General features: G+C 42.5%; 1 protein-coding gene and 1 long non-coding RNA gene across 2 annotated transcripts in view; both read left to right on the top strand.

Annotated features, from left to right (window-relative positions):
* LOC135903100 (uncharacterized) overlaps positions 1-16,302 on the top strand; it is a 65,520-nt gene that overhangs the window by 37,868 nt on the left and 11,350 nt on the right. The gene's annotated exons all lie outside the window — the stretch shown is intronic.
* On the top strand, positions 8,450-11,438 carry LOC139059190 (uncharacterized). Its single transcript, XR_011513984.1, has 3 exons — positions 8,450-8,467; positions 9,111-9,208; positions 11,125-11,438. It is a non-coding gene; the product is annotated as an uncharacterized lncRNA (long non-coding RNA).

Below are 16,302 nucleotides of genomic sequence, written 5' to 3'. Positions count from 1 at the left end.
CAAAAGCGGTCCAAGAACCGATCCCTGCGGAACGCCTGAAGAAACGTGACTAAAAGCAGAGCAGCACTGATTCGCGACAACAAACTGTGAAAGATGTGTAAGAAAAAATTCAATCCATTTTAACAAACCAGTGTCTAAATTTACTTGATTTAGTTTATGCAGCAGTAATCTATGTGAGACCTTGACAAACGCTTTTGAAAAATCTAAGAATAAGCAAACGGCATGAGATGATCGATCTAAGATTTGGAGCAACGCGTGAGTAAAGCACATAAGTTGCGTTTCACATGAATATGTTTTGCGAAAGCCGTGTTGAGCCGCGCTAAAAAATGAGTTTGATTCCAGAAAGTTAACCAAGTTAGTGTAGATTACGTGTTCTAGTATTTTACAACAGTTACTGGTGAGAGAAATAGGGCGATAATTACAAGGAAAGTTTTTATTACCTGATTTGAAGATTGGAATCACCTTTCCAATTTTCCATTTTTCGGGGAGCGTACCCGTGTCCAAGGATTGTTGGAATATTTTTGTTAATATAATAGAGCAGTAGGTACTGGTGTTTTTGAAAAATTTGGTGTTAATACCGTCGAAGCCGGGAGAGGACGAGTTGTTTAGCCCGTAGATAAGCTTAGCGACACCAGATACGTCGATTCGTACTGGAGGCATAGCTACGTAGTTGTACACTTGTGTCAGGGGTGATTCATTTGAAGAAGCAGAGGAAAAATTATGTACAAATGTTTGATTAAGAAGGGTCGCACAAAGATTGTTGGGTACGGGTTGGTCAGAAGAATCATGTAAGGTGATAGTATCGTGTGGTGGAGGGTTAATGGTGCGCCAAAATTTCTTTACATTAGAGGCTAGCATCGACGGAAGCACAGTAGATAAATAGTTTTCTCTGGCATCTCTAATGGCTGCAAGATAAGCGTCAGATGCAGCCTTGTGCGCATCCCAACGTAACTTAGAAGGTGAGAGCCTGGCTGCGCTATAAAGACGTTTTTTTCTTGTAGGATAGCCGTTTTAAATGAAAGTTATACCATGGTGCCTGCGAATGGGTGGTGATGACTCGCTTTGGAATGTATTTTTTTTATTAGTTCGTGCGCTTTATTTTGGAATGCGTCCGAATTAGCGTGCACTGAGTTATTGTCGAAGTTATGCAAGAAGATGTCTATGAATGCATGGAGTTCAGTATTGATTGCGTCAAAGTTTGCTCTGTTGTAATCAAAAATAGTTTTGCGTTGTTTTGAGCGTTTTGGCGCGGTTGTTTCGATGTGAAAGTTTAGCAGTAGGTGGTCACTAATTCCAGGATAGCAAGTGACATCAGAGAGAAGATCAGGGGTAGTTGTTAGAATTAAGTCAAGTGTGTGGGGTGCAGTAGCTGATAATTTGGTTGGTTTGGAAACAGTTTGGGTTAACGAAAATGCAGAACATATATCCAAAAATTCTTGTGATTCGGTTGAGTACGGAGTTAAAGTAGGAGGGTTCGTATTCCATATTATATTAGGGAAGTTGAAATCCCCTAAAAGTATGACGGGTGACGTGGGAAACCGAGTGTAAATCGTATTAAGGACGTCATGCAGTTCATTTAAAAAACAGGAAGTGGAAGAAGGGGGTATATAGCACACGCCAAAAATGAGTTTACGATGGTCAATTTTTACTGATGCCCAGACGATTCCGAGATATGGGCTAACTGATATGCTCGATGAAGGAATATCATTTAAAATCGCAAGTAGTACGCCCCCACCTCGAGACGTAGTGCGGTCGCATCGGTATATGTTAAAATGTGAGGCTTCATGAAAGATTTCACAATCTTGTACGTCAGGAAAGAGCCAAGTTTCCGTAAGAGCAACAATGTGCGCAGAGCCGGAATCTATCGCCGATGACAACGAATCATGTTTGTTGACGACGCTGCGTGCATTGGTGTACATGATAGACAGTTGTGCGAATGGCCGTCCAGCACCCCTCTCGCCTTCCTAGGGCATAGCATTTGCAGTGTTAGTGACGGGCTCATGCCGCTCAGTGCGTTCATTGGTTTAAATTTATTCGATGCTATCCGTCAATGTGTTGTAAGTGTAGCGTTTCTTATTAACAATGACCTTATTGTAGCTGAGTAGAAAGGATGGAGAACCAGGAAGGTTTTTGGCAAATTCGGTTAGTTTTTTTCGTGTGACACGGGTGGCGGGCGAGAAATCTTCAGATACTGTTATATTTTTTGATTTCAACAGCTTGCGTGCGGAAAGTAGCTGTTCCTTGGTTTTAAAGTTCACAAGCTTCACAATAACGGGACGGCATTTGTTCGGTGATAGAGTGCCCAGACGATGCGCACGTTCAATTGAACCAGCTGAAAATGAATCTACGACTTTACTTAGTACTTCAGTTAATTTTGTTTCCGTTTCTTGCCATGTTTCCTTCGCATCAGGCAGACCATAAAATATTAGGTTATTTCTTCGTGACCGATCTTCCATTTCGTCAACACGTGACTGCAAGAGGTTGTTCTGTACAGCCAGCAAGTCAGTAGTTGACTGTATATGTGTAATTTGTGCACCAAGGTCGTCTATTGTACAGGATTTCTTTTCCAGGGCGTCAAGTCTCGTTTGGATATCGGGTACTTTGGCTTCAATATTTTTTTGTCCAGATTTAATGCTTTTTATGTCGGCTGCTAGTTCGGCTTGGAATTTTGTGCTCTGTAATGAACGTGTGTGAACATCCTTTAGCAAACGAAAAAGGGCACTCATTTGTTCAGCGGGATTGTCTGGTAAAGATTCGATATCAAGAAGTGCATATGCTCTAGTGGTGGGCCCAGGGTTAGATTCAATATCCCCGCAGCACAATAACAGTAACGCCATAGAAAAGCATTCCGACAAAGTTTCGCGCAAGACGTGTGGGCATGGAAACAGCAACAAACAACGATTGTCACTTTTTTCCGCATACAGGGAAAAGTAGGTACACACCTGCATGGCGAAAGTTTGACGATTAGGAGCGGTGCCGAAGGCGCTGCTCCCATGCCCACTGAAGGAAACGCTGGCGAGCCGGCTGCTTAAATCGTCCCCGGTGATTGATGCAGTTGTCCATTGCGCTGTTGTGCAGTAGACGAGTTGTACAATTGCAGGTCCATCATAGTCAACCGCGCAGCAGGTCGACGCAGCTGACATTTCGTCCGGCCGGCCAATCCAAGGGACCGTCATTGACAGCGGGGTGAAAAAGCTTGAGCAGTCACTGACCACAGCCGATAACCATGGCACGAAGAGCACCTGAATGACCTGCATGGCGAAAGTTTGACGATTAGGAGCGGTGCCGAAGGCGCTGCTCCCATGCCCACTGAAGGAAACGCTGGCGAGCCGGCTGCTTAAATCGTCCCCGGTGATTGATGCAGTTGTCCATTGCGCTGTTGTGCAGTAGACGAGTTGTACAATTGCAGGTCCATCATAGTCAACCGCGCAGCAGGACGACGCAGCTGACATTTCGTCCGGCCGGCCAATCCAAGGGACCGTCATTGACAGCGGGGTGAAAAAGCTTGAGCAGTCACTGACCACAGCCGATAACCATGGCACGAAGAGCACCTGAATGACCTACATGGCGAAAGTTTCACGATTAGGAGCGGTGCCGAAGGCGCTGCTCCCATGCCCACTGAAGGAAACGCTGGCGAGCCGGCTGCTTAAATCGTCCCCGGTGATTGATGCAGTTGTCCATTGCGCTGTTGTGCAGTAGACGAGTTGTACAATTGCAGGTCCATCATAGTCAACCGCGCAGCAGGTCGACGCAGCTGACATTTCGTCCGGCCGGCCAATCCAAGGGACCGTCATTGACAGCGGGGTGAAAAAGCTTGAGCAGTCACTGACCACAGCCGATAACCATGGCACGAAGAGCACCTGAATGACCTGCATGGGGAAAGTTTGGCGATTAGGAGCGGTGCCGAAGGCGCTGCTCCCAATCGGAGCAGACCTTATTGCTCTGCTCCGATCCGAAGATTCAACTGAAGACCGTACGACTCACCGAAACCACCGCTAGGGTCCAAGGACTCCTGGCCGTCGTCTAGGTGGGAAGGCCTAAAGCCTTCCCTACATCTGTTGGACAAATAAAGTTTTACAATCCGATCCAATCCAATCTGTGTCACATGCTTCCCCTGCGAAATAGATTTGAGTATGAATAAAAGCGTGCAGCCCCTCCGCACATAAATTCCTGTATTAGCTTAGCAATTGTAAGGTCGGTGAGTCAATGTCTGTTAAATGTTTATGATCAATTCTTAACTTCGCATCTATGAAGAACCTTTCTCAAGTCGAAATTTATCCCAGTCAGCACAGTACTTCGCAGAGAATCTTCAGTGTATAGATGCCAAATAAGAACATTTCGGGCCGTTTGCAAGATCTTGAGGTTCAGAACTTCTAGCACAGGTGACGGAAGGTGAAGTTGTCGCTGCAGCTTGTTGTCTACGAAGAGAGACTTCTTACCCCAGGAAAACATTACATTGACTAGAACAGACAGACAAGTTGTATAAAGCAGGTGTTCTCCGACGAAAAGTTATAATTGTTCTACGTTGGTGAGAACAAATAAACGTCGGTTACATGCGAAAAACCCACAACTTATTTATAAAATTTGCACACTCTATTGAGTTTGCAGTGTTCTGACGAATGCCTATGCGATATGGGCAAATTCTAAATATAAAAGAAATAAAAGTACCGTGAGGATTGCCCTTCCCAATGCGGCAATTCAGAATAAACGCACAAATAGCAAGGGTATCTGCTTTGGAACAGGTCAGTCGCTGCTACAGCCGTGGCCTCTCAGCCGCGTTTAGTCTAAGCTGTTAAGATCCATGACCTTTGCTTACAAGTCATAAAATTTTACTTTATTTTACTACCCTCAAGAGAAACGTTATTTTAGTGTTGTGCTTTGGTCACCTCTAGGTTGTGGATTCTCCACCTATAAATTGAAATATCAGCCCAAGATTCCTTCACATTTCTCTCGATAGCTTAACGGAATATATTTAGCAGTACCCTTTCCTGCCTTTTGATAATAACAAGACAAAACATTACCTTCTACGGAATAGGAGTCAAACTGCCGACATAGTTATCTGTGGTGGCACTCGGTTTTATTTTTCTATATCGATCATTGTATCGAAGCAGCACTGCAGAGACCAGTGTCTCTCAATCCACATTCCTTTGACATTGCTTGCGTCATGACAGGAATATTCAGTTTATAAATTTTTTTCCTTCTAGGCATCTCAAATCCTTCGAAGCCAGTGACTTAGCACGAAATCCTCCTACATGTTGTTTGCACGAGATTCCACATTCTTCTTTGCTTTTATTACTTTGCCCCCTAGCAACTTCAGTGCTCACATTGTAGTGCGCAGTGTCCATCAGTGTCGATTAAATCTCTCAGCAGAAACAGCTCATTCACAGCTAAAATTAGACGTAAACCCTTATTCCACGACTGATATATTTTTTTCCTACCTTGCTGCTTCCGCAAGCAATACTGAGCCTTATAGAAGAGTTAGCTACAGCAAGCATAAAGGTCAAGTTCTCTTGTAAAAATAAGTTGTTCAACTCAGTGTTATGAATACTCGATATCGATTTTAGTCGTAAATCATCCGCGAAAATATCTTTGTTTATTGTTATGTATGTATTAATTTGTACATGAAGTGCGTTCCATAATTTGATTCCAGGACTTCATTGCCTCTACTGTTAGCCAGCTAACACGCAGATCATACCGGAATATTTCCCCCACCAAAAAAGTAAACTAGAAAGAAATATTAAGGAAGAACTCGAACACGAAGGAGAATGGTATGCTAGCATGTTAGGAAATAATGTTAGCAAGACTGAAACATGTACTTAGGACTACTAAAAACACCTCATTAAACTTGGAGAAATAAAAGACATGAGCTGTACATTCCACTACACCTGAAAGAACATTAAATAATGGTGCGGACTAAAATAAATCGAGCTTCCTTTACACTGCATGAGGCAAAAAGCGGGGCTCTGAGAATTCCATATTTTTGAGTATTCCGTAACCATTTTTATATTGCTTAGAATCATGGGGATAGACATGTTGATATCACCTCGAATGCATGCACATTAAAAAAACAGCACTTAGCCTCATGACATTTTCAAGTTCTGTAACACATGGTGAACCACGGTTTAGATAACCTGAGGTATTTCTATTTCAGATTGGACGACATTATAAAAGTGTTTGTCTAATGCACAGCATCCTATCTAGTAATATGCCCTACCTTTCCAGCATCTTCATAACGCCGAGCAAAATCTACGTAGGCTTAAAATACGTTCAGAATTGCAGCAATGCACAAACTTTACGGGAAACGTACAATAGAGTGCACAAGGACTAATAATACAGAATCGTTTCCCGCTTGCCATAAAGAGCAGTAGGAACATTTCATGTAGCTTAAAAAAAGTGATCAAATATAGAAAATTTTCGTCATTCACATGATGTATAGGCCTACAATGCATTTACTTTGTGTGCACCTAAAATCTTTTATTGCACTAATACACACTCTTAAAACGGTTGCACCCTTTGGGGTGTATATTTGTTCCACAACAATATTCGTCATCTGCCTTGCTTGCGGTTTTTTCCCTGAAAACTCGGCGCTCGCTACTTTCCTGTCGAGAATGCTGCGTCACACTGATAATGTGCATGCCGTTCGTGACTGGAAATTACCGTGCTCGCAGCTTTAAAGAAAGGAAACGCGGGCAGCACGGATGACGATTATTGTTGTGAGACAAGATACGCCCCAAAGGGTGTAAATTTTCTACACTGTTAGAAACATTTACACCCTTTGGGGCGTATCTTGTCCCAAAGGGTGTAAATTTTCTACACTGTTAGAAACATTTACACCCTTTGGGGCGTATCTTGTGCCACAACAATAATTGTCATCCGTGCTGCCCGCGTTTCCTTTCTTTATTGCTGCGAGCCCGGTACTTTCCAATCACGAACGGCATGCGCCTTATCAGTGTGACGCAGCATTCTCGACAGGAAAGTAGCGAGCGCCGAGTTTTCAGGAAAGGAAACGCATGCAAGGCAGATGACGATTATTGTTGTGGGACAAATATACACCCCAAAGGGTGCAACCGTTCTAAAAGTGTAAGAGTGCAGTAAAAAAGCTACACTGTTCTATTTCTTATACCTACTCTGTACCATTGAGTTTTGGAACGCATGCACGTGTATACACATATTATTGTAATAATTTTGTTTTGTGTTGCCTTTATTTTATTATCGTTCTATTTTTTCAAGTCTAGACATTTGATACAAAAGTGTGCTTCAGGTATTATTCATTTATAACCACATACATCAGCCTATGGCTAGCAGTAATGCTAAGGGTTTTGAATAAATGATCAGTTCTCCACTGTAAGTCTTTCACATGAATCAATTAAACCACCGTTCCTTCCTTCATTCATTCATTCATTCATTCATTCATTCATTCATTCATTCATTCATTCATTCACTAAAACAAATTTCGTTTTGTCATATATACCTCGTTTTTTATGCATATTACAGATGCCCAGCTTGGTTAAACCAGCCTGCTGTCGCATCTATTTTCATGCAATACTTTAATTCGCACTTCCAAGGTCTCCACATGGTTGTGTGAAACCGTATATAGAATACAGACAGCTGCTAATGGTCTAATACATTACTTCCTACAGGGCTTACAGCAAGATCATAAAGGAAAATACCCACACATGAGAAAGGGGACAGTTATATTGCTTTATTATGTGTACCGGGGCTACTTGATTAGCTCGATCTTACATGCTCGATCATATGTCCGCCTTTTGAAAGATTGCTGTTATGTGTCTTCTGATAGTTACTGCATCTATATATTTGCAGCAGGCACACTATCATTCTTTCGGAATGTTTTCGACTTCCTGGTGTATTAAGTAGTAGAAGGGCTAAATAAGTTAACATGAACTGAAATATATTTGACTTTACCCGCACTGACATGTATGTTCGTATTCCTCTTCAGCACCTTCCTTCAATATATCCATGTACTGTGTACGTCAGTGGTGGCATTAGAAATAGCTTGCAAATGAGACCAGATCTACTTCGTTCTCCACGCGTGCCCACTTTCAGCCCCCTTAAATGTTAATACAAAGCTAAAGATGTGTAACTGCCATCGCCTACAGTTATCTCCAAATGTTTTACATAGGCGAGTAGCATTCTAATGGGTTTTCCCTCACAACAGGTGGCTCAGAAGCAGGGTCAATGCTTATTATTTGATCGATTACATTATTATCGACAATTCAAAAGCGCTGTGCTATTTGCCCATGTATTTTGGCTATCTTGCGATAGTTGTATGTTGCAATAGCTGTAGTTTGCTGATGATAAAGGAATCAGACTAACGCATTTGTGTTATCTTTGTTTTGAAGAGATAAGCCAGCCGGGTGGGTTTTCCAACAAAACGCACCCACCAGCGGTATAAAAGTCTTTCGCTGAAGCACAATTTCATTCCCAGTAACTCTTGGGCGTCAACAGAGTACGTATCTCGAACTTAGTCACTTACCAGCCGGTTACGGTTGTGCGTTCGTTGTGCTTATAAGGTGTACGAGCCTGCTTCGTTCTTGTGGTTTATGATTTTTTTGCGGAATATGTGCATGTTTTCGCGGTCATGTGGCGTGTTGGTTAGCGTCGTTCCCCAGTAGGAAGTAACAAAGCTTTCTGTGCAGAAAAGTTGGACGCGTCCAACTTTCTTGCGATTACAAAATAGATAACAAAGGCATCACATTCGGCTATGTATCACTAATTCTACATTTCGTGCACTGCCTTGCAAAAATAACATGCATACTACTCTCCTTTAGAACCATACTTTATTGCTGTAAGTAAATTGCAAAAAATTAGGAAGACAAATGCGAACGAACCAAAAATGCAAGGATACACTTATTTCGAGGTTAGAAATAACCTAATGGTTGTTATAAACACTGATGTGCTTAATTTTTTACGGTGGTGCTTGTCAGGGGGTCGCAAACGAGTTTAAAGTAGTATGCTAAAGCTAGGTCAAAATAGTTATTATTTCTAACGTTATGAAGGCGCGCATGTTTGCCTTTGAAGCCAGCGGTTCTTATGATTTTGTTGTTTGTCGCAGCCGTAAAATGTGCGTGCGCTCTGTATTTCCGTGACAGGTGCATCAAAATGAAGTCAGCGGCGTTGTTCCTTGTGCTGGCACTAGCTGTCATCGCTTCTTGCATCGCCTATCCCACAAGTGAACACAACGAGAAAGGTAAGCACAGATGCTCTAAACGCTCCAGTGAATTCAGGGGACCTTCAATGCAGTATGGCATCCATTGCGTAGATGACACCTAAACATGTTTTGTTACGTTTGTTACATATTCCACGGTTGACATTAAAAATTATGGCGTGAGAAGCTTACAAAATATACGTCTAATGTATTGAACCTTTCTCATATCGAGGATCTGAGGTTCGTGAGAGGCTTTTTTTTATCTTGTTTGTTTCGCCGGTATATTCCTCTTTCAAAACAGATTCACAGACACCTGCTACCTTCAGTACTCGTCTCATTTAGCAGGCAGCAGTGGCTCACATATGCAGTGTAACTACGGACAGCCAGGTCGTGAGTTCTTTGTCCGACTGTGATGACCCTATTATAGGATCGGGCGCTTACGTGTCTTGCTAAATCAGCAGGGTATAAAATGATCGGTCCCCATTAAACCTAGCCATTAGCCATACATTATGACCATCCCAACAGGGAACTGTGCAACATCGGGACGTTGAATCACATAAATTTTCGTACGCACTCAGACATAGCATAAAACCTGAAAGCACGCTGATTCTATTATTATAATTGGGCACCCGGGCGGAACTCACAGGCACACGAAATACCAGCGCCCGCAGTAGCCGTATGTCATCCTTGCAGCAGCATAATGTTTGCTTTTATCTTAAAGCAGATTATTTCTTTGAACGTAAAAGCGGTGTTCTCACAACGGTACAATGAGAAATATAATCATCTACATATTTTTGAAGAGTGAATAACTTGCGACTGACCTATATAAGTATTAAAACACATTTAGTAATTTCTATATAAGCGCCGCCATGCGTAGCTATGTGTGTATATATAATTTCTTGCACAATGTACTTAGGTATTGTTTCTGTATATAGCTATGCATATAATGTGTCCAACTTCTGTTTACATTGAAAGTCAAAGTGATTGTTTTAAATCATAGTTAGAAATTTTGTAGAAGTGTACATATATATAAGCCCACACATAATAAATGCTTGCCCACTCATATCAGACCTGTCTTGCGCTGCTCATACGCGTGTACTCGTGGAAATTAGGAGAGGAGCCTTCGCTGAGTGTTTGCGAATATCGCGGTCAATCGCAGACACAAATTCATCAAAAGAACCATAATTTCAGCATATGGGCAGCTTGTAGTTAAAAATGTTTGCCTTTTTTTTCCTTATACGCGTCAGTTAGTCGATTTACTCGAAAAAATTCAGTTTAGTGTGGTTCGATTCGTTCTTGGTAATTACGACAAAAACCTCAGTATTACCGAAGGCAAGCGCAGACTTCATTGGCAAGATCTAAAGGATAGAAGAAAGTGCCTCAGACTCAAAATTTTTCACAGTGTTTACTATTCTAAAATAGGCATCGACAGGAACAAATATATTGAATTACCATCGTACATTTCCCGTATAAGAGACCATGCCTTGAAACTCCATGAATTTCCTTTTAAGGGTGACACCTAGCGTTATGAATTTTTTTACAGGACCACGAGGGAGTGGAATGCTCTCCCGTCAAATATTGTTGGTATGAAATGTAAAGAAACGTTTTACCGCGCTTTGTGTGTAGAAATGAGTGTCAACTGATGTAGATATGTATGTACTCCCCTGCTTTAATGCCTTCTGAGGCGATGCAGGTACACAATAAATAAATAAATAAATAAATAAATAAATAAATAAATAAATAAATAAATAAATAAATAAATAAATAAATATGTTGATTGTTGTTTGGCTTGAGGACATCCCCAAGACATGTATTCGAGACGTCCACAGTGCTTAATCGAAAAGCACACGTATTCGTTTGTCGCTTCCTTCGCCGTTCTTTGTCTACGTTCGCGCTGTCAAACGTCATGGATCATTCAGAGCCCGATCTTACGCAAAATATTCCGTTTTTGTTTACAGACGCAGAAGAAAACTCACTCAAACAAGATGGACGTGCTTTGGAAATGCTGGGAAAGATTTTGCAAGGAAAAGATACCACGACTGAAGACCGTGCAGCTCTGGCTGAACTCGCGAGTCAGCTAGGGGCCTTCCATGGCACGGACACCGAACTGGATGAGAACCCCTCTGAGTACTTTTTCAAGAAGCTCCGAAGGATAGTCGAGAATGTCGCTAAGGTAGTTGTGGTAAACAAAGCTGTTGGTGTCGTCGGTGGAATGATTGGATAAATCTGATTCCTAATGTGAATTACCATCTTCGCTGTATAAAATAAATGTGTTGGAGTAAGGCCAACAATTTCTGCGTGTTCTCCCTTTCTTCACACAGATAAAACTACCATCTAAGAAAAGAACATTTCACTGAGTGCCACATATGTAAGTTGCCCTTCTCTCGCAGGATGTTGTGACTACCTTTTTGAATATTAAAATACAATAGGTCAAGTATGCACAACGTTTTGCGATACACTAAATACTTGTTCAGAAACGTACATTGGGCCACTTGATGGGTCATACTATTATACAGAACAGCGCTCGCTGAAAGCATCAGTGCGAACATTAATCACGATAACACATCGTAATATAAACGGATATATTAGCGCATATATCGCATATATTCGGATACTATGAGCAGCGTAAATTTCTAACATGTGTATCTGACAGGTGTATTCTGCGTTTTTTTGGCAGCTAAACAAATAATAAAATTAACGATAAAGACTTACACTATGGTTGATTGACGTAAAGGGCTGGTGACGCAAAATTCTGCTTGAGTCTCGGGAGCTCAGTGCAACAAGAAAGCCTGCACAGGATTATGTACAGGACTATGCACAAGATTATGCGCTTGCGTTAGCCTGCACATAATCGCTATATGCACGTGACATACCACGTGCTACCATGGACATGCCGTATAGATACTGTTGACGCTGTGAGGTTGTTGATGCTGTCGACGCTCATGTGTTTCCTGTGAGCTGTAGAAGGCACTGACACAGCCATTTCATAACATATCGGTATAGCAGTATAGCAGTAGCAGGCTGGTCGGTTCACCTTTAGAATAAAAACACGATCAGCGCCGCACAGGACGAGCGAGTAAAGAGCAGAGTACAGAGCCCTGTGTCCTGTGCTCTTCACTAGCTCGTCTTCTGCGGCACTGTTCCTGTTTTTATTCTAAATATCGGTGTACCATACGAGAAACGCTAACGTACCCCTCAAGACGTGGGAGTTGTAGTCAAGCAGTGGCTCCCGCCGAACGTTGAAGTGCAACGTGGGTGCCGTGCTGCTGACGCGTAAAAAAAAATTCAGTAATTGGGTCGGCCTATTTTCGGAAGTGAAACAATGTGGACCGCAGCGGTAGATGTGAAAAGGGCGAAACGCGGTCCTGGATTACCAAATAATGCTGCCTAATTCACAAACTGCGTAATATTCGTTGTCTGTGAATAAACGTCTGGTGCAAGAAAGCCACGAGTGCATCAACAAAAGTAACTAATACTGGAAACGCACTACCTTAGCTTGGAAGTACTTGTATAAAGCGCAGTGAGCCAGTCGAACATCAAAAGCCCAATAAGAAGAGGCAGAGCGAGTCTCATCTAGTGAAAACTAGACAGGATTGCCTGGTCGCTAGCCTACACCATACCACTTAGGGCCAATGCGATGATACACAAAATTATGCAGACAACACAAACGAACATAAGATGCACAGCAATGCACACCAGTGCATACAATGCACACCTGAGAGAAATGTAGAGTCACTTCCTTAAATCAATGTCGCCGGCAAACCAACAGTGCAAAATGAGGGTTCTCGACCAGGTATTAATGTGTTTGTAACGCTAACCGGTTTCACAGGCAGCGCTATCCTGATAACCTCTAAATGGCCATTGCATTGCAATCGCGAAGTGCAGCATGTGCATCTATATTTTCTTTGATTCATTTTCCGGGTTTGGGGTCGGTGCCTCAAGGAGTAGACACAACTGGAAGTTTCTCAGATATCTGGGGCGCGAGCAGGGAACGCAATAAACATATTTAGTGAAGAAAATACTTCTCACGGGATCGTCCGACAAGAACGTTTCCGTCATTTCATGGGTCCTGTGTTGGGCGTCAACTATTGATTGCGTGTTCGCCAAAATGTTCAGGTGATTATCATGTATCGGTTTTTACAAAATACTTTTTTTAATGCCTCTTCCTATGATGTTCTCTTCCGCAAACGTCGTATTAGTCTGCACATAATCGCTGCATGTACGTGACATACAATGTGTTCGCATTTCAGAAGACGATGCAAACAATTAATGCGACCGCTCTAGTGCACCCCAAACGAACAGAAAGAGAGCAATACTGAACGGTCCGAGTCGTGTTCTTTGTGTTCGTTTTTAGTAGCGCTACGATGGCTTCAAGTATCAATCAACTTTGCCAAGAACATGTTATCCTTAATGTAATTATGTACATTAAGGAGGAAGATTAGAAATATTATATGTTTGCATCTCTCATGCGTCTCTTTGTAAAGCGTTTACTTGAAATGATTGTGCAGAAAAGATTGCTCAACTTAAATTGTAAACAGCCTGCAGGATCTGTGGCTATATTTTTGCATTTTTGGCGCATTTCAAGATTCTTGACGAAACATCTCAACAGGGAAAAGTTACGCTGCTTCTGCGCTAGAATTGACACATGTGGTGGGAAGCGTTACCAGTGTGCGAGAGGTATAAATTCTTTATCAAGTGCTCCGCACGCAGACGTGGCACTTATGAAGCTTCGCTTGGGGCCATGACGAATTGAATTGGCGCTGTAGGCGCTTGCATGATCTATGTGATTTAGCAGGTAGACAGAACAAAGCTTGAAAAAAATTTAGTAATACGCAAGAATTTATCGGTGTCTACCAACCTCAGAAGTCATGGCGAGTTATCTGCCTTCTCACTTGCTCCTCTGATATCCGCCGTATTTGAAAAAAATACTGAATTTTCCCCTTTTGGCTCTTCTGATATATAGGCACTCCCTTGCTAATGATCCAGCCTGGGAATGCAGCATTTTTCTACAACACTACGTCCAAGCCGTGGCTATAAATATCTAACGAACATTTATGAGCAATAACAGTTATTGCATGCCAAAAGGCAAGAGCGAGGATACTGTCAACCAAGCACAACACCAATTCAGTGTCTCTATATTCGCATATTCTACTATAATTTTTACAACACTGCACCCTGCCTGCTTGCGATTTATTTACGTTTCATTCTTGTATTTTCACGTCAAGCTCATGAAATGACGGCACTGTAACATGCTTCTGACATTGTGATTAAGTTTGCGTAGATAAAGTCGTACGCTAAATTCTACAGAACTTAATACTACACCAGGGAAAAAATCAAAGTATGCGGGTTTACGTGCCAAACCACTTTCAGTTTATGAGGCACGCCGTAGTGGAGGACTCCGGAAATTTTGACCACCTGGGGTTCTTTAACATGCACCTAAATAGAAGTACATGGGTGTTTTCGCATTTGGCCCCCATCGAAATGCGGCCTCCATGGCCGGGATTTGATCCCGTGACCTCCTGCTCAGCAGCCCAACACCATAGCCAATGAAGAACCATGGCGGGTCACTGCACCAGGGAGAAAACTTCCCCTTTATCAACATCACCTTGACCTTTCGTTTTATATTGTGTGGCAAGAATTATGTTCTCCTGGGTCAGTTGTAGTGCTTAATTCTTGTACGTCCGTTTTGCTGAAACATGCTGCAAAATAAGCTCTCAAAGCATCTCACAGCCAAGTACTCTGAATGGAAGCATACCTATGAATACTTGTCAAGCTAGCTAGAGGGTACGGGCTGAGAAGCGGCGGAACGCGATAAAGAGTCTGACAGAAATTCGGAAAGCTTTCCGGGAACATTCAAGCATGAGGGAGCAGAGCAGCAATCTGCTCCCTTCAATCTCTCGTAGACTCTTACCTCTTGCTGATCACACACACACAGACACACACACACACGCACACACACACACACGCACGCACACACACGCACATGCGCGCACATAAGCACACACACACACACACATGCATGCACACACAAATAGCACCGAAATTCCTGATTATGCCCTCTGAAGACGTAGCACTAAGCTTCATGAAAAGGTACTTTACGTATATGTGCCGAGCGTCTATAACCAGCATACGTAACGATGGAGAGTGGGTGGATGAGCATGCAAAAAAAAACGAAAGAAATATGACCTATTCTAAGATGATGGGTAGACTCGACCCGTTGCTCAACGCTGCTTCGAACGCGTGTACATTCAAATACGCAAAGACTCCAAATAAATTCCTTTAAGGACCAGGTAATTATATATGGTAGCGTGGTGCGGCTCTCTCGGAATGCTTCCTATCCTAAAATTTTGAGTATTCTCTTTTATACCTCGAGATACGTGAGACAGGAAGGATATGTATTATTATTTAGGTTTCCTCTATTTATTACATTCGACATGTTCCAAATGACAAAACAGTTTTTTTTTTGGGGGGGGGGGGGGTTCACAAATCAACCTGACGAACAGTACTCACGACAGGCCAACTTCTTTGGTGACGGCCATGACTTTCACTACATTTTTAACTGCCCGTTCTTCCATGAGTGCTCGGACGTGGCACCGTCGACGCCGTCTTCCGAGACATTCAAAATCTGAAGAGCAGGGACGACATCGCCGAGGTTGTCCTTCGTGTCTGTCAGCGTTCGCTCACCTTGGAGAAGCTGTCCTAGAAATTTGAGGGTTTTTCCAGCGCTGCCAAGTGCTTCATGATGTGTGCGGAAAAGAACGCAGCAGTAAATCAGCACTATCCAAGTGCCGACACATTATCAGCTCACGAAACTGCAGAGTTGCTAAATAGACTCTTGCTTCCTATTATGTGTACGAAGAGAACGGGCCGTATTGATGAGCGGATATCACATTTAGGATAGCGCAAGAAACACTGAGCCACTGGCGTATTCCTTGAGTAGCGCAACTACTGTTTCCATATTATAGCTCCAATTCTGCTTAGTACTCTATTAGGAAGTATATTCCCTTATTTATTTATTTTTTGAATACCTTAAGGGCCCATAGGACGTTACAGAAGGGAGTGGGAACAATAAATAGGATATAAAAAACAATACAAATATTAGGTAACATATTCAAGCGCATTTTTAATGTCGCTGG

The sequence above is a fragment of the Dermacentor albipictus genome, chromosome 1 (genome assembly GCF_038994185.2).
Source record: "Dermacentor albipictus isolate Rhodes 1998 colony chromosome 1, USDA_Dalb.pri_finalv2, whole genome shotgun sequence".
NCBI lineage: Eukaryota > Metazoa > Arthropoda > Arachnida > Ixodida > Ixodidae > Dermacentor > Dermacentor albipictus.
Note: the sequence above shows the minus strand (reverse complement) of the source record. Positions and strands in the feature narration are given on the sequence as shown.